The sequence below is a fragment of the Brassica napus genome, unplaced genomic scaffold (genome assembly GCF_020379485.1).
Source record: "Brassica napus cultivar Da-Ae unplaced genomic scaffold, Da-Ae ScsIHWf_1731;HRSCAF=2361, whole genome shotgun sequence".
Taxonomy (NCBI): domain Eukaryota; kingdom Viridiplantae; phylum Streptophyta; class Magnoliopsida; order Brassicales; family Brassicaceae; genus Brassica; species Brassica napus.
The window spans coordinates 45001-65000 of record NW_026015149.1 but is presented as its reverse complement, the minus strand read 5'-3'; positions in this window follow the sequence as shown (position 1 = coordinate 65000).

The window sequence follows — 20000 nt, the reverse complement described above, 5'->3', positions numbered from 1 at the left end:
CGTCCGTCAGCACACGCAGGACGTCCGTCAGCACACGCAGGACGTCCGTGGCTGTCCGGGTGTGTCCGTGTGTCCGTCAGTGCACACAGGACGTCTGTCAGCACACGCAGGACGTCCGTCAGCACACGCAGGACGTCCGTCAGCACACGCAGGACGTCCGTGGCTGTCCGTGTGTGTCCGTGTGTCCGTCAGTGCACACAGGACGTCCGTCAGCACACACAGGACATCCGTCAGCACACACAGGACGTCCGTCAGCACACGCAGGACGTCCGTCAGCACACGCAGGACGTCCGTGGCTGTCCGTGTGTGTCCGTGTGTCCATCAGTGCACACAGGACGTCCGTCAGCACACACAGGACGTCCGTCAGCACACGCAGGACGTCCGTCAGCACACGCAGGACGTCCGTGGCTGTCCGTGTGTGTCCGTGTGTCCGTCAGCACACGCAGGACGTCCGTCAGTACACACAGGACGTCCGTCAGTACACACAAGACGTCCGTGGTCGTCCGTCAGTACACATATCAGCATGCTGGCCCTTCCTGTGGACTGTTCGGGTGATTTTGGCCCACGTGGGCTGTCTGTTCAGTACACACAGACTGTCCGTGGACTGATCCGTGTACTGAACTCATATCAGCATGCTGACCACACATATCAGCATGCTGGCCCTTCCCGTGGACTGTCCGTGTACTGATTTTGGACAACTGATGCACCATGTCAGTACACATATCAGCACGCTGGTCCTTCCCGTGGACTGATCCGTGTACTGAACTCATATCAGCATGCTGACCACACATATCAGCATGCTGGCCCTTCCCGTGGACTGTCCGTGTACTGATTTTGGACAACTGATGCACCATGTCAGTACAAATATCAGCACGCTGGTCCTTCCCGTGGACTGATCTGTGTACTGAACTCATATCAGCATGATGACCACACATATCAGCATGCTGGCCCTTCCCGTGGACTGTCCGTGTACTGATTTTGGACAACTGATGCACCATGTCAGTACACATATCAGCACGCTGGTCCTTCCCGTGGACTGATCCGTGTACTGAACTCATATCAGCATGCTGACCACATATATCAGCATGCTGGCCCTTCCCGTGGACTGTCCGTGTACTGATTTTGGACAACTGATGCACCATGTCAGTACACATATCAGCACGCTGGTCCTTCCCGTGGACTGATCCGTGTACTGAACTCAAATCAGCATGCTGACCACACATATCAGCATGCTGGCCCTTCCCGTGGACTGTCCGTGTACTGATTTTGGACAACTGATGCACCATGTCAGTACACATATCAGCACGCTGTTGTAGGCACAGGGGAGGTAACCCACGAATTGATAGAGGTTGGATCCAAGCTACAACCTGAAAACAATGAGAACCGATTTTTATGAGTTTTTAGAGTTTTATAATGCAAACAGAAACAAATATGAATATGAATCAAAATGATAATATGAATAAAAACAAATAGAAAATGGATAGATTGATGGAGATGGGATCTTTGTTGCTGGATGTGTATCACTCTCAACAAGGATCAATGGATGGGAGATGAATGAAGATGGAACCGGTCTTGCTGGATGTGTATCACTCTCAAGATCGATTAATGGATGGAGATGGGATGATGGACGCCACAAAGCTCTGTGAAAGGAGGCTTTGATAAGTCAAGTTGCTCCAGAGTTGTTTCTCACACACTCAAAAGACTTAGAACAATAGTTTTGACAAAACTAGAAAAACTGAATAATTCATAATACTTTCAAAGATGGGTGATTTACAATGAAACAAAGACTAGAGCTTTATAGGCTCGACCAAGAACTTTCTAACAGCCATAAAATGACATAAGGAAAGAAATAAAAATCGAAATAATAAACTTGGAAGCAAAGGAATTGATGGCTCCTTGAAAACTAGCCGTTGGAGCCTTTTGTGGGATTTTGGCTCCAAGTGAAGAAACTTGATTTGCTTGAATCTGGACGGTTTAAGGGGATAAGAGAGCTTTCTTGGGACCTTCTTGAATGCTTGATAGATGCTGATCTCGTCCTTGCCTTGGTAGAAAAAGAGCTGTTGGAGTTTGAATGCAAGAGACTCCAAATAAGGCAGTTTGGTGATAATGGGGATCTTCTTATTCCTATGTGGGCTGGTGCATGGGATGAAGTTGTAGAACTCTTCTGGCTCGTGTATAATGTCTCCTGGATGTCTTGGTTTAGTCTGGATGTCGTCTGGTTCTCCTGGTTGGATTGGAATTGCTTGGAATGGATCAAACCGAAAGATTGTCCAATCTTTCCATAAATAGCTCCGGTTTGATTTAAGTGATTCTCCATTGAACCGACTGATCTCCTGGGTTCTGGTGCAGCTAAGAACTTCTGGAATACCTCCTGATTGGTTGAAATGATCTCCTGGTCGCCAATTTCTGGTTTGAAGCTGATTGAACCGGTTAGCTTCCAATTGAGGCGAGTGTAGCACTGGTTTGACCGGTTCTGGAAAATTGAACATATCTTCTGATTTACGTGTCCATTTCTCCTGATCTTTGGCTTTCTGGAAAGCTGAAAGAATTCTCTTGAATTTGATGACGGGCTTTGCTTCAGGCAGCTCCTTACTTGAGCTTAAATCTCCTTCTAAAGTCGGATACTCGCAGATGGATAGGCTGAGAAACCTCTGAGTTGTAAAATTCATAACTTCTTGCTCCGTGAATATTTTGGCCCAATTCCAATTGGCCTGGACTTCTTCTTGAGTGTAGAATCCATAAAAATTAGCCTCGTAATTTAAACCCTCCTGGTTTGAAAGATATGGTATTTTTAGTGCACGTATGTCCTGGTTTGCGCCTTGGCTGGTTGAGTAGGGCTTTGGGTTGACCTCCGGTTCAGTTGATGATCTGATGACCACATCATCCCCTCCCTCTTGACAAGGTTTCGACCTCGAAACTATATAACCTGCATCAAGATAGAGCAAGTCAGGTTTCATTCTCTTTTGAGAGTTTAGAACCTTACCTTGGTATAATTTCGGTTTGGTGATGCATGGTGCATCTGGTGGCTCTTCTTTGAAAAGATTTGAAAGGATCACGCCTCTGCTATGGCTATGGCCATTACATCTCTTCTGGAGTGGATGGTCCTTCAAAGTTTTGGTGGCCACATTTCTGTTCTTCCTTGGAGTTGATTCTCCTAGCAACATAAGATTATCCGGTGGAATTTCTTTAAAGCTTTCTTCTTGGCAACCTGAAATAGTCTCAACACTCTGGACAAAAATCAAGTGCATTATATCTATCATGGAAATATTAAAAACATGCTGATCTAAAATGAATCTTACCATAGGTTTTGGAATTTGAACAATCCATTGTTTAGATTTTGGTTTCCACTTGTGAGGTGGTTCATGACTGAGCTTATGGTCTGGTTCCTTCTGTGGAACTTCAGTAAGCAGATAGCTTTCATTTTTACTCCCTACATCAAGAACACACACGTCAGTACTAGTATCTCTAGGTGGTGTTAGACACTTACCTTGGTATGATACTTCATTTACTGGTTTTGCTTCTTTAAGCAACATGGACTGCATTGTGTCTTGAACCATCTTCTGATCCATCACAGGTGTGGCGCCTGGTGGCTCCTCTCCTTTGAATTCATGCTCCTTAGTTCCTGTTACATCACCTTTTGACAAAGACAAGTGACTCATACAAGTGGTAGATGATTCATTAACTGATTTATCAAGTATAGGACTTACCTTAGCCTCTACTTGGACAATAACAGTTTCTGGTTTTTCTTTGGAACCATGAGTTAGATACCTCCTTGGGTATATCTTTTGGATCTTAGAACTTGTGAGTTCTGGTGCAAATTCATCCCTCATGACTTCCTTAAGATCTCTCCACGTTTTGATAGCTGGCTCCTTGTAAAACCATCTATCATCTTCTTCTTGTACCCACCATTTAAAGGCATTACCTCTTAGTTGATCAATGGCATAAGATAGTCTCTCTTCTTTCAGAATTTTGTTGTAGTGAAACCATTCATCAAGGTTCCTCTCCCAAAATAGGTAGCTTCTTCCTCCTGAAAATGTAAAGAGTTCAATTTTATCAGCAAAATATTTATGATCAAACCGAGAATTAGCAACATGATGAATATGGGTTTGAGAAGTTGGCTGTTGACTGATCCATGAAGGATCTGGTGGCTTGGGCTCGACATAAACAGCTTCTGGTGCATCTCCAAATCTTCTTTCTCCTTGCTGTGGTCGTTGGCCTTGTGCCTTGTGTCTTTTCTCCAACCGAGCAATCTGATCTTTTACTTTCTTTAAATCTGCCAAAAGAGTTTGGTTTTCCTTGAGAAGTTGTCTCTGGGTTTCTCCTGCCATAGCTTCCTGAAAACAATCTCAAAGAGCAAGTGAAGATATGGGAAGTTTTGGTCGAACCAAAATAAGTAAACAAAATGCAATCTATTAAAACTAAACCGAAAAAGATGCAATGTTGAACCGAAATGAAATAAATTATGCAAAATGATTTTTCTTTTGGTTTTCTTAATGCAAATCTCGAAATGAAACAATAATAAATGACAATTAACACAAATGAAAAGAAAATATGGAAAGCAAACTAATGCTGAATTTTTTTTTGAATTTTCTTTGGATGAAATGCAACAATTAAATATGCAAATGATATAAACTAAAGCTTAAAAAAATATTTTCTTTTTCTTTTCTGATGCAATCACGAAATGAACAAGTAGAAATGGTATGAAACAATAACTAGGATGATTTCTTTTGGCTTTTGAATTTATGAATGTAAATGAAAATGAATCAAATTCAAAACATAAATTTTTATGGGATTTTCTTTTATGGAAACTAATGAATGCAAACACTTTCTTTTGGGATTTTCGATTTTTAAATGAATCAAACAAAACTTTTTCTTTTCTTTTTCGTGGCTTTAAAGTATGATGAACAGCAAGGACAAAAATATGCAGAAACAAAACTTGAAACAAAAAGAAACAATTTTTTTTAAGGATTTTCGGTTTATGAATGGAAAAACAAATGCAAGCAAGTATGAGATGCAAGGATAGATATCACCTGAGTCAGGAGCTTAAGCTCTGATACCAAAATGTTGTAGGCACAGGGGAGGTAACCCACGAATTGATAGAGGTTGGATCCAAGCTACAACCTGAAAACAATGAGAACCGATTTTTATGAGTTTTTAGAGTTTTATAATGCAAACAGAAACAAATATGAATATGAATCAAAATGATAATATGAATAAAAACAAATAGAAAATGGATAGATTGATGGAGATGGGATCTTTGTTGCTGGATGTGTATCACTCTCAACAAGGATCAATGGATGGGAGATGAATGAAGATGGAACCGGTCTTGCTGGATGTGTATCACTCTCAAGATCGATTAATGGATGGAGATGGGATGATGGACGCCACAAAGCTCTGTGAAAGGAGGCTTTGATAAGTCAAGTTGCTCCAGAGTTGTTTCTCACACACTCAAAAGACTTAGAACAATAGTTTTGACAAAACTAGAAAAACTGAATAATTCATAATACTTTCAAAGATGGGTGATTTACAATGAAACAAAGACTAGAGCTTTATAGGCTCGACCAAGAACTTTCTAACAGCCATAAAATGACATAAGGAAAGAAATAAAAATCGAAATAATAAACTTGGAAGCAAAGGAATTGATGGCTCCTTGAAAACTAGCCGTTGGAGCCTTTTGTGGGATTTTGGCTCCAAGTGAAGAAACTTGATTTGCTTGAATCTGGACGGTTTAAGGGGATAAGAGAGCTTTCTTGGGACCTTCTTGAATGCTTGATAGATGCTGATCTCGTCCTTGCCTTGGTAGAAAAAGAGCTGTTGGAGTTTGAATGCAAGAGACTCCAAATAAGGCAGTTTGGTGATAATGGGGATCTTCTTATTCCTATGTGGGCTGGTGCATGGGATGAAGTTGTAGAACTCTTCTGGCTCGTGTATAATGTCTCCTGGATGTCTTGGTTTAGTCTGGATGTCGTCTGGTTCTCCTGGTTGGATTGGAATTGCTTGGAATGGATCAAACCGAAAGATTGTCCAATCTTTCCATAAATAGCTCCGGTTTGATTTAAGTGATTCTCCATTGAACCGACTGATCTCCTGGGTTCTGGTGCAGCTAAGAACTTCTGGAATACCTCCTGATTGGTTGAAATGATCTCCTGGTCGCCAATTTCTGGTTTGAAGCTGATTGAACCGGTTAGCTTCCAATTGAGGCGAGTGTAGCACTGGTTTGACCGGTTCTGGAAAATTGAACATATCTTCTGATTTCCGTGTCCATTTCTCCTGATCTTTGGCTTTCTGGAAAGCTGAAAGAATTCTCTTGAATTTGATGACGGGCTTTGCTTCAGGCAGCTCCTTACTTGAGCTTAAATCTCCTTCTAAAGTCGGATACTCGCAGATGGATAGGCTGAGAAACCTCTGAGTTGTAAAATTCATAACTTCTTGCTCCGTGAATATTTTGGCCCAATTCCAATTGGCCTGGACTTCTTCTTGAGTGTAGAATCCATAAAAATTAGCCTCGTAATTTAAACCCTCCTGGTTTGAAAGATATGGTATTTTAGTGCACGTATGTCCTGGTTTGCGCCTTGGCTGGTTGAGTAGGGCTTTGGGTTGACCTCCGGTTCAGTTGATGATCTGATGACCACATCACTGGTCCTTCCCGTGGACTGATCCGTGTACTGAACTCATATCAGCATGCTGACCACACATATCAGCATGCTGGCCCTTCCCGTGGACTGTCCGTGTACTGATTTTGGACAACTGATGCACCATGTCAGTACACATATCAGCATGCTGGCCCTTCCCGTGGACAGATCCGTGTACTGATCTGGACATAAACTCGAGTTTTGATGGACTGGACTGTCCAAGTCAGTCTGATTGGTCCAAGTAGTACTTATGCTGGCTCGACTTTTCATCATCCAACCAAGTGTTAACATTTTTCCTTGGTATGATCGAGACCAAGCGTACTGATGGGCAAGCGTACTGAAGGGATGAATTAACTCTTTTGGGTTTTAATGCTCCCGTCAGGATGCTTTTGGCCGAGACTTGTGCACATGCGGGATGCATTTCATCGGCCAATCTGAAATATTAGGTTGAGAGTGAATTTCACCAAGTAAAAATCTCGAACCTCCGACGGGATCTTCTTATATACTTGAATTTTTTTGGGTTTTTTGTTTTTTAACGTTTTGGGGAGGAACATGTGATTGGAAAGGGGGAGTGTAACACCCCCGAACCGTCCTAAGCATAGGTCGACCCACCGGCCAACAATCAAACAAGAACATGACCGACGGACGACCCACACCAAGGGTTGGAGATGAAAGGCCAACCGGCCAGCCAACAATCAAACAAGAACATGACTGACCGTCCAACCCAACACCATGGTTCGGAAGCGCTACATGACGGGCTAGGGACAATCCGGTCAGAGTCACAAACTTTACTTCATGACCTCGACCAGTTCATCCACTAACTCGTCCCACTGCGTCAAGGCACAAGGCTTTGCAACCCGGACAAGAGTTAGCGTTTTCCGTTAGATCGAGGCCTAAGGCTTTTCAACCCGTACTACGACCTAACGTTGTGTTAGACCGGACTAGTCAAATATCAGAGTACTCATGAAGCGCATATAAAACAATTACTTTATTGATTCGAGAAATATCCATACATTGATATAATTCGAGACCGGTCCCGGCCTAATGCCAAATCGAGTCAACTAAACACAAATCCACAATACCGTTTACAAAAGGCATGAAAATCTACACCGGCGGTCCTAACGTCCAGCACCAAGCTATCCGATCATCCTTACCTAAAGCGACATGCAAAAAGGACGACGGAGTTGGATGAGTAATCTAGTATTACTCAGTGAGCTGGCGGCCTCTACCCGCAACCTAGACTCTACCCAGACAACCCAAAATAACAATCAATCTAGCCCTAGCATGCAATAAAAGCTAAGGCTAAGCAAACCGTTACTAAGTTAGACTTGGCCTCCTGCCATGATCTAGCTTCAAGTAACGGGAACCTGCATTAAACCAAGTCAACAAGCAATCCCTAGTTAACCATATATACGCCTGAGTTCAATACTCATGTAGTGTTAGACACTTAGACTATACAAGTATCATTAATCGATCGACCAACAATCAAACAAGAACATGATCGGCCAACCAATGATACCGCATAGATTTAATATCCACCACCCTTCACAAGCAATCACTCAAACACATACAGGCCAACGTCAGGCCTACACTAACAAAATACACATCAAGCCTAATCCGGTACCTAAGCCAGACTTAGGACTTAATGTCAGAACCTGCAAGCAAATCAATCAACCAAACACAATCACAATAATAAGACTATTAGTAACTACGACTCGATCTAACTCGTAACACCGTATATCGGTGTTACGCTAACTCGAGGGTTCCATAACCCTCTATGACACACTAACACAACACTCTAACCTGGGCCCTGGTGACTTCGTGTTCCTCCTCTCTATCGGCAATATCCTATCTCCCTACCACAAAGGCCAGAAGAAGGAACTTTCAACCGACCGCGGCCCACAGTCCTTCGGGTCACCGCGCGACAGCCCACAGTCCTTCGGGTCACCGCGCGACAGCCCACAGTCCTTCGGGTCACTGCCACATTACACCGTCGTGTAATACTCAGCCATAGTACATGACACCGTTCGTCTGAGTCTTCCCGATCCAGCGAATAAGGGGTTTCCTTGAACCCGCTGGGTACGAGGCCGAGGAAACACTAATCACCCTACACAAGCCTAGTATGGGCGGGTCACACACATACTGTCGGCACACTCACAACAAAACAAACTCAATCTAGAACATAACCTAAAGCTAAAGTTCCAGATCCTAACTAGACACTCGACTCTACAACACAAACCAATAGTACCAACATATCAGCACATATCAGCATGCTGGCCCTTCCCGTGGACTGTCCGTGTACTGATTTTGGACAACTGATGCACCATGTCAGTACACATATCAGCATGCTGGCCCTTCCCGTGGACTGATCCGTGTACTGATCTGGACATAAACTCGAGTTTTGATGGACTGGACTGTCCAAGTCAGTCTGATTGGTCCAAGTAGTACTTATGCTGGCTCGACTTTTCATCATCCAACCAAGTGTTAACATTTTTCCTTGGTATGATCGAGACCAAGCGTACTGATGGGCAAGCGTACTGAAGGGATGAATTAACTCTTTTGGGTTTTAATGCTCCCGTCAGGATGCTTTTGGCCGAGACTTGTGCACATGCGGGATGCATTTCATCGGCCAATCTGAAATATTAGGTTGAGAGTGAATTTCACCAAGTAAAAATCTCGAACCTCCGACGGGATCTTCTTATATACTTGAATTTTTTTGGGTTTTTTGTTTTTTAACGTTTTGGGGAGGAACATGTGATTGGAAAGGGGGAGTGTAACACCCCCGAACCGTCCTAAGCATAGGTCGACCCACCGGCCAACAATCAAACAAGAACATGACCGACGGACGACCCACACCAAGGGTTGGAGATGAAAGGCCAACCGGCCAGCCAACAATCAAACAAGAACATGACTGACCGTCCAACCCAACACCATGGTTCGGAAGCGCTACATGACGGGCTAGGGACAATCCGGTCAGAGTCACAAACTTTACTTCATGACCTCGACCAGTTCATCCACTAACTCGTCCCACTGCGTCAAGGCACAAGGCTTTGCAACCCGGCCAAGAGTTAGCGTTTTCCGTTAGATCGAGGCCTAAGGCTTTTCAACCCGTACTACGACCTAACGTTGTGTTAGACCGGACTAGTCAAATATCAGAGTACTCATGAAGCGCATATAAAACAATTACTTTATTGATTCGAGAAATATCCATACATTGATATAATTCGAGACCGGTCCCGGCCTAATGCCAAATCGAGTCAACTAAACACAAATCCACAATACCGTTTACAAAAGGCATGAAAATCTACACCGGCGGTCCTAACGTCCAGCACCAAGCTATCCGATCATCCTTACCTAAAGCGACCTGCAAAAAGGACGACGGAGTTGGATGAGTAATCTAGTATTACTCAGTGAGCTGGCGGCCTCTACCCGCAACCTAGACTCTACCCAGACAACCCAAAATAACAATCAATCTAGCCCTAGCATGCAATAAAAGCTAAGGCTAAGCAAACCGTTACTAAGTTAGACTTGGCCTCCTGCCATGATCTAGCTTCAAGTAACGGGAACCTACATTAAACCAAGTCAACAAGCAATCCCTAGTTAACCATATATACGCCTGAGTTCAATACTCATGTAGTGTTAGACACTTAGACTATACAAGTATCATTAATCGATCGACCAACAATCAAACAAGAACATGATCGGCCAACCAATGATACCGCATAGATTTAATATCCACCACCCTTCACAAGCAATCACTCAAACACATACAGGCCAACGTCAGGCCTACACTAACAAAATACACATCAAGCCTAATCCGGTACCTAAGCCAGACTTAGGACTTAATGTCAGAACCTGCAAGCAAATCAATCAACCAAACACAATCACAATAATAAGACTATTAGTAACTACGACTCGATCTAACTCGTAACACCGTATATCGGTGTTACGCTAACTCGAGGGTTCCATAACCCTCTATGACACACTAACACAACACTCTAACCTGGGCCCTGGTGACTTCGTGTTCCTCCTCTCTATCGGCAATATCCTATCTCCCTACCACAAAGGCCAGAAGAAGGAACTTTCAACCGACCGCGGCCCACAGTCCTTCGGGTCACCGCGCGACAGCCCACAGTCCTTCGGGTCACCGCGCGACAGCCCACAGTCCTTCGGGTCACTGCCACATTACACCGTCGTGTAATACTCAGCCATAGTACATGACACCGTTCGTCTGAGTCTTCCCGATCCAGCGAATAAGGGGTTTCCTTGAACCCGCTGGGTACGAGGCCGAGGAAACACTAATCACCCTACACAAGCCTAGTATGGGCGGGTCACACACATACTGTCGGCACACTCACAACAAAACAAACTCAATCTAGAACATAACCTAAAGCTAAAGTTCCAGATCCTAACTAGACACTCGACTCTACAACACAAACCAATAGTACCAACATATCAGCACATATCAGCATGCTGGCCCTTCCCGTGGACTGTCCGTGTACTGATTTTGGACAACTGATGCACCATGTCAGTACACATATCAGCATGCTGGCCCTTCCCGTGGACTGATCCGTGTACTGATCTGGACATAAACTCGAGTTTTGATGGACTGGACTGTCCAAGTCAGTCTGATTGGTCCAAGTAGTACTTATGCTGGCTCGACTTTTCATCATCCAACCAAGTGTTAACATTTTTCCTTGGTATGATCGAGACCAAGCGTACTGATGGGCAAGCGTACTGAAGGGATGAATTAACTCTTTTGGGTTTTAATGCTCCCGTCAGGATGCTTTTGGCCGAGACTTGTGCACATGCGGGATGCATTTCATCGGCCAATCTGAAATATTAGGTTGAGAGTGAATTTCACCAAGTAAAAATCTCGAACCTCCGACGGGATCTTCTTATATACTTGAATTTTTTTGGGTTTTTTGTTTTTTAACGTTTTGGGGAGGAACATGTGATTGGAAAGGGGGAGTGTAACACCCCCGAACCGTCCTAAGCATAGGTCGACCCACCGGCCAACAATCAAACAAGAACATGACCGACGGACGACCCACACCAAGGGTTGGAGATGAAAGGCCAACCGGCCAGCCAACAATCAAACAAGAACATGACTGACCGTCCAACCCAACACCATGGTTCGGAAGCGCTACATGACGGGCTAGGGACAATCCGGTCAGAGTCACAAACTTTACTTCATGACCTCGACCAGTTCATCCACTAACTCGTCCCACTGCGTCAAGGCACAAGGCTTTGCAACCCGGCCAAGAGTTAGCGTTTTCCGTTAGATCGAGGCCTAAGGCTTTTCAACCCGTACTACGACCTAACGTTGTGTTAGACCGGACAAGTCAAATATCAGAGTACTCATGAAGCGCATATAAAACAATTACTTTATTGATTCGAGAAATATCCATACATTGATATAATTCGAGACCGGTCCCGGCCTAATGCCAAATCGAGTCAACTAACACAAATCCACAATACCGTTTACAAAAGGCATGAAAATCTACACCGGCGGTCCTAACGTCCAGCACCAAGCTATCCGATCATCCTTACCTAAAGCGACCTGCAAAAAGGACGACGGAGTTGGATGAGTAATCTAGTATTACTCAGTGAGCTGGCGGCCTCTACCCGCAACCTAGACTCTACCCAGACAACCCAAAATAACAATCAATCTAGCCCTAGCATGCAATAAAAGCTAAGGCTAAGCAAACCGTTACTAAGTTAGACTTGGCCTCCTGCCATGATCTAGCTTCAAGTAACGGGAACCTGCATTAAACCAAGTCAACAAGCAATCCCTAGTTAACCATATATACGCCTGAGTTCAATACTCATGTAGTGTTAGACACTTAGACTATACAAGTATCATTAATCGATCGACCAACAATCAAACAAGAACATATCGGCCAACCAATGATACCGCATAGATTTAATATCCACCACCCTTCACAAGCAATCACTCAAACACATACAGGCCAACGTCAGGCCTACACTAACAAAATACACATCAAGCCTAATCCGGTACCTAAGCCAGACTTAGGACTTAATGTCAGAACCTGCAAGCAAATCAATCAACCAAACACAATCACAATAATAAGACTATTAGTAACTACGACTCGATCTAACTCGTAACACCGTATATCGGTGTTACGCTAACTCGAGGGTTCCATAACCCTCTATGACACACTAACACAACACTCTAACCTGGGCCCTGGTGACTTCGTGTTCCTCCTCTCTATCGGCAATATCCTATCTCCCTACCACAAAGGCCAGAAGAAGGAACTTTCAACCGACCGCGGCCCACAGTCCTTCGGGTCACCGCGCGACAGCCCACAGTCCTTCGGGTCACCGCGCGACAGCCCACAGTCCTTCGGGTCACTGCCACATTACACCGTCGTGTAATACTCAGCCATAGTACATGACACCGTTCGTCTGAGTCTTCCCGATCCAGCGAATAAGGGGTTTCCTTGAACCCGCTGGGTACGAGGCCGAGGAAACACTAATCACCCTACACAAGCCTAGTATGGGCGGGTCACACACATACTGTCGGCACACTCACAACAAAACAAACTCAATCTAGAACATAACCTAAAGCTAAAGTTCCAGATCCTAACTAGACACTCGACTCTACAACACAAACCAATAGTACCAACATATCAGCACATATCAGCATGCTGGCCCTTCCCGTGGACTGTCCGTGTACTGATTTTGGACAACTGATGCACCATGTCAGTACACATATCAGCATGCTGGCCCTTCCCGTGGACTGATCCGTGTACTGATCTGGACATAAACTCGAGTTTTGATGGACTGGACTGTCCAAGTCAGTCTGATTGGTCCAAGTAGTACTTATGCTGGCTCGACTTTTCATCATCCAACCAAGTGTTAACATTTTTCCTTGGTATGATCGAGACCAAGCGTACTGAAGGGATGAATTAACTCTTTTGGGTTTTAATGCTCCCGTCAGGATGCTTTTGGCCGAGACTTGTGCACATGCGGGATGCATTTCATCGGCCAATCTGAAATATTAGGTTGAGAGTGAATTTCACCAAGTAAAAATCTCGAACCTCCGACGGGATCTTCTTATATACTTGAATTTTTTTGGGTTTTTTGTTTTTTAACGTTTTGGGGAGGAACATGTGATTGGAAAGGGGGAGTGTAACACCCCGAACCGTCCTAAGCATAGGTCGACCCACCGGCCAACAATCAAACAAGAACATGACCGACGGACGACCCACACCAAGGGTTGGAGATGAAAGGCCAACCGGCCAGCCAACAATCAAACAAGAACATGACTGACCGTCCAACCCAACACCATGGTTCGGAAGCGCTACATGACGGGCTAGGGACAATCCGGTCAGAGTCACAAACTTTACTTCATGACCTCGACCAGTTCATCCACTAACTCGTCCCACTGCGTCAAGGCACAAGGCTTTGCAACCCGGCCAAGAGATAGCGTTTTCCGTTAGATCGAGGCCTAAGGCTTTTCAACCCGTACTACGACCTAACGTTGTGTTAGACCGGACTAGTCAAATATCAGAGTACTCATGAAGCGCATATAAAACAATTACTTTATTGATTCGAGAAATATCCATACATTGATATAATTCGAGACCGGTCCCGGCCTAATGCCAAATCGAGTCAACTAAACACAAATCCACAATACCGTTTACAAAAGGCATGAAAATCTACACCGGCGGTCCTAACGTCCAGCACCAAGCTATCCGATCATCCTTACCTAAAGCGACCTGCAAAAAGGACGACGGAGTTGGATGAGTAATCTAGTATTACTCAGTGAGCTGGCGGCCTCTACCCGCAACCTAGACTCTAACCAGACAACCCAAAATAACAATCAATCTAGCCCTAGCATGCAATAAAAGCTAAGGCTAAGCAAACCGTTACTAAGTTAGACTTGGCCTCCTGCCATGATCTAGCTTCAAGTAACGGGAACCTGCATTAAACCAAGTCAACAAGCAATCCCTAGTTAACCATATATACGCCTGAGTTCAATACTCATGTAGTGTTAGACACTTAGACTATACAAGTATCATTAATCGATCGACCAACAATCAAACAAGAACATGATCGGCCAACCAATGATACCGCATAGCTTTAATATCCACCACCCTTCACAAGCAATCACTCAAACACATACAGGCCAACGTCAGGCCTACACTAACAAAATACACATCAAGCCTAATCCGGTACCTAAGCCAGACTTAGGACTTAATGTCAGAACCTGCAAGCAAATCAATCAACCAAACACAATCACAATAATAAGACTATAGTAACTACGACTCGATCTAACTCGTAACACCGTATATCGGTGCTACGCTAACTCGAGGGTTCCATAACCCTCTACGACACACTAACACAACACTCTAACCTGGGCCCTGGTGACTTCGTGTTCCTCCTCTCTATCGGCAATATCCTATCTCCCTACCACAAAGGCCAGAAGAAGGAACTTTCAACCGACCGCGGCCCACAGTCCTTCGGGTCACCGCGCGACAGCCCACAGTCCTTCGGGTCACCGCGCACAGCCCACAGTCCTTCGGGTCACTGCCACATTACACCGTCGTGTAATACTCAGCCATAGTACATGACACCGTTCGTCTGAGTCTTCCCGATCCAGCGAATAAGGGGTTTCCTTGAACCCGCTGGGTACGAGGCCGAGGAAACACTAATCACCCTACACAAGCCTAGTATGGGCGGGTCACACACATACTGTCGGCACACTCACAACAAAACAAACTCAATCTAGAACATAACCTAAAGCTAAAGTTCCAGATCCTAACTAGACACTCGACTCTACAACACAAACCAATAGTACCAGTAGTCCGGCCTATATGGCCTAAGACCCTTACTACTAACTAGTAAACAATAATATCAATACTAAACAACACAATCAAACCGTTACCCAGATTGTCCAGCCTCCCGCTGAGAAACTATCTTTAAAGATAACGGGAACCTGCACTCAACAATATCAACACGCAATAATAGAAAACATGATGCATCCTAGCCCTAGTCCTAGTCAGGTTATTAACTCAGTCTTAATTCCATTCATCTCAGCTTAGCCCTTGCTAAACTGAGTCCGGTTCCATAAATAAAATAACCCTAAGGACTCTACCATTCAATAGCGTGATCATTCTACTCTATATGCGACTCGATCTACCCTAAATTCCAAGTGGAATTCAAACAAACCAACTCACAGTGTTCTAGGCGAGAAGCAGCTGGTTGATCGGAGAAGACTTGGCCAAAACCCAATGGACGCCTTGACTGGACTGGAATGGACTGATCTTGTCTTGGACACAACCTTGGCTTCACCATGAAGAAGTTGACAGGCTCGACAGGCTGATCTGGACTCGGACAGAACCTCCTCTAGCTTCTGGACAGTTCTTCGGACTTCCCGCGGAGTATCGAGCAGAACTTCGACTGATCTGAACCCGTGGTTCTGAACTAACTCTGGGCAGCACCTCCACTAGACCATCATAGAATATGACTGGCTTGGACGAATTGAATTGGACAGAGCTTCCGCGTCACAATCGTAGAGAATCGCCGATTGGACGGAACTGGCCTTTCGGTGGAGTATCGGTCTCAGAATCGACCATACTCTAGAATCGATCACTTCCTTTCTCTCTCTCTCTCTATAGCCACGTTGACTTGACTCCCATCTGATCTGATCTTCACTTGATTGACCTTCAGTTGGACAGAACCTTCCCAAGGCGATGACTCGAAATCAATAGAGAACTGATCTCGAAAACTCTCTAAAACTCTCGATATAGCTCAGAACCTCTTACTTTCTTTTTCTACTTCTTTCTCTCTCTCTAACCCACTTTTTAACTTGCTTTTGAAAGGTATGGATGAATGAAATGAGAAGGGGTCGTGGTCTTTATATAGGAGACACCAGCCAATCAGCTTCAGGTTGGTGGCAGCCCGTGTGTCGCTCCGCATGGCTCCGGATGCATGCACGGCGGCACCTCGTGCTCCACATGGCTGGCTGCATGTCCAGGACACATGCAGGACGCCACCGTCGTGTAATACTCAGCCATAGTACATGACACCGTTCGTCTGAGTCTTCCCGATCCAGCGAATAAGGGGTTTCCTTGAACCCGCTGGGTACGAGGCCGAGGAAACACTAATCACCCTACACAAGCCTAGTATGGGCGGGTCACACACATACTGTCGGCACACTCACAACAAAACAAACTCAATCTAGAACATAACCTAAAGCTAAAGTTCCAGATCCTAACTAGACACTCGACTCTACAACACAAACCAATAGTACCAACATATCAGCACATATCAGCATGCTGGCCCTTCCCGTGGACTGTCCGTGTACTGATTTTGGACAACTGATGCACCATGTCAGTACACATATCAGCATGCTGGCCCTTCCCGTGGACTGATCCGTGTACTGATCTGGACATAAACTCGAGTTTTGATGGACTGGACTGTCCAAGTCAGTCTGATTGGTCCAAGTAGTACTTATGCTGGCTCGACTTTTCATCATCCAACCAAGTGTTAACATTTTTCCTTGGTATGATAGAGACCAAGCGTACTGATGGGCAAGCGTACTGAAGGGATGAATTAACTCTTTGGGTTTTAATGCTCCCGTCAGGATGCTTTTGGCCGAGACTTGTGCACATGCGGGATGCATTTCATCGGCCAATCTGAAATATTAGGTTGAGAGTGAATTTCACCAAGTAAAAAATCTCGAACCTCCGGGATCTTCTTATATACTTGAATTTTTTGGGTTTTTGTTTTTTAACGTTTTGGGGAGGAACATGTGATTGGAAAGGGGGAGTGTAACACCCCCGAACCGTCCTAAGCATAGGTCGACCCACCGGCCAACAATCAAACAAGAACATGACCGACGGACGACCCACACCAAGGGTTGGAGATGAAAGGCCAACCGGCCAGCCAACAATCAAACAAGAACATGACTGACCGTCCAACCCAACACCATGGTTCGGAAGCGCTACATGACGGGCTAGGGACAATCCGGTCAGAGTCACAAACTTTACTTCATGACCTAGACCAGTTCATCCACTAACTCGTCCCGCTGCGTCAAGGCACAAGGCTTTGCAACCCGTACCTAGAGTTAGCGTTTTCCGTTAGATCGAGGCCTAAGGCTTTTCAACCCGTACTACGACCTAACGTTGTGTTAGACCGGACTAGTCAAATATCAGAGTACTCATGAAGCGCATATAAAACAATTACTTTATTGATTCGAGAAATATCCATACATTGATATAATTCGAGACCGGTCCCGGCCTAATGCCAAATCGAGTCAACTAAACACAAATCCACAATACCGTTTACAAAAGGCATGAAAATCTACACCGGCGGTCCTAACGTCCAGCACCAAGCTATCCGATCATCCTTACCTAAAGCGACCTGCAAAAAGGACAACGGAGTTGGATGAGTAATCTAGTATTACTCAGTGAGCTGGCGGCCTCTACCCGCAACCTAGACTCTAACCAGACAACCCAAAATAACAATCAATCTAGCCCTAGCATGCAATAAAAGCTAAGGCTAAGCAAACCGTTACTAAGTTAGACTTGGCCTCCTGCCATGATCTAGCTTCAAGTAACGGGAACCTGCATTAAAACAAGTCAACAAGCAATCCCTAGTTAACCATATATACGCCTGAGTTCAATACTCATGTAGTGTTAGACACTTAGACTATACAAGTATCATTAATCGATCGACCAACAATCAAACAAGAACATGATCGGCCAACCAATGATACCGCATAGCTTTAATATCCACCACCCTTCACAAGCAATCACTCAAACACATACAGGCCAACGTCAGGCCTACACTAACAAAATACACATCAAGCCTAATCCGGTACCTAAGCCAGACTTAGGACTTAATGTCAGAACCTGCAAGCAAATCAATCAACCAAACACAATCACAATAATAAGACTATGAGTAACTACGACTCGATCTAACTCGTAACACCGTATATCGGTGCTACGCTAACTCGAGGGTTCCATAACCCTCTACGACACACTAACACAACACTCTAACCTGGGCCCTGGTGACTTCGTGTTCCTCCTCTCTATCGGCAATATCCTATCTCCCTACCACAAAGGCCAGAAGAAGGAACTTTCAACCGACCGCGGCCCACAGTCCTTCGGGTCACCGCGCGACAGCCCACAGTCCTTCGGGTCACCGCGCGACAGCCCACAGTCCTTCGGGTCACTGCCACATTACACCGTCGTGTAATACTCAGCCATAGTACATGACACCGTTCGTCTGAGTCTTCCCGATCCAGCGAATAAGGGGTTTCCTTGAACCCGCTGGGTACGAGGCCGAGGAAACACTAATCACCCTACACAAGCCTAGTATGGGCGGGTCACACACATACTGTCGGCACACTCACAACAAAACAAACTCAATCTAGAACCTAACCTAAAGCTAAAGTTCCAGATCCTAACTAGACACTCGACTCTACAACACAAACCAATAGTACCAGTAGTCCGGCCTATATGGCCTAAGACCCTTACTACTAACTAGTAAACAATAATATCAATACTAAACAACACAATCAAACCGTTACCCAGATTGTCCAGCCTCCCGCTGAGAAACTATCTTTAAAGATAACGGGAACCTGCACTCAAAAATATCAACACGCAATAATAGAAAACATGATGCATCCTAGCCCTAGTCCTAGTCAGGTTATTAACTCAGTCTTAATTCCATTCATCTCAGCTTAGCCCTTGCTAAACTGAGTCCGGTTCCATAAATAAAATAACCCTAAGGACTCTACCATTCAATAGCGTGATCATTCTACTCTATATGCGACTCGATCTACCCTAAATTCCAAGTGGAATTCAAACAAACCAACTCACAGTGTTCTAGGCGAGAAGCAGCTGGTTGATCGGAGAAGACTTGGCCAAAACCCAATGGACGCCTTGACTGGACTGGAATGGACTGATCTTGTCTTGGACACAACCTTGGCTTCACCATGAAGAAGTTGACAGGCCTCGACAGGCTGATCTGGACTCGGACAGAACCTCCTCTAGCTTCTGGACAGTTCTTCGGACTTCCCGCGGAGTATCGAGCAGAACTTCGACTGATCTGAACCCGTGGTTCTGAACTAACTCTGGGCAGCACCTCCACTAGACCATCATAGAATATGACTGGCTTGGACGAATTGAATTGGACAGAGCTTCCGCGTCACAATCGTAGAGAATCGCCGATTGGACGGAACTGGCCTTCTCGGTGGAGTATCGGTCTTCAGAATCGACCATACTCTAGAATCGATCACTTCCTTTCTCTCTCTCTCTCTATAGCCACGTTGACTTGACTCCCATCTGATCTGATCTTCACTTGATTGACCTTCAGTTGGACAGAACCTTC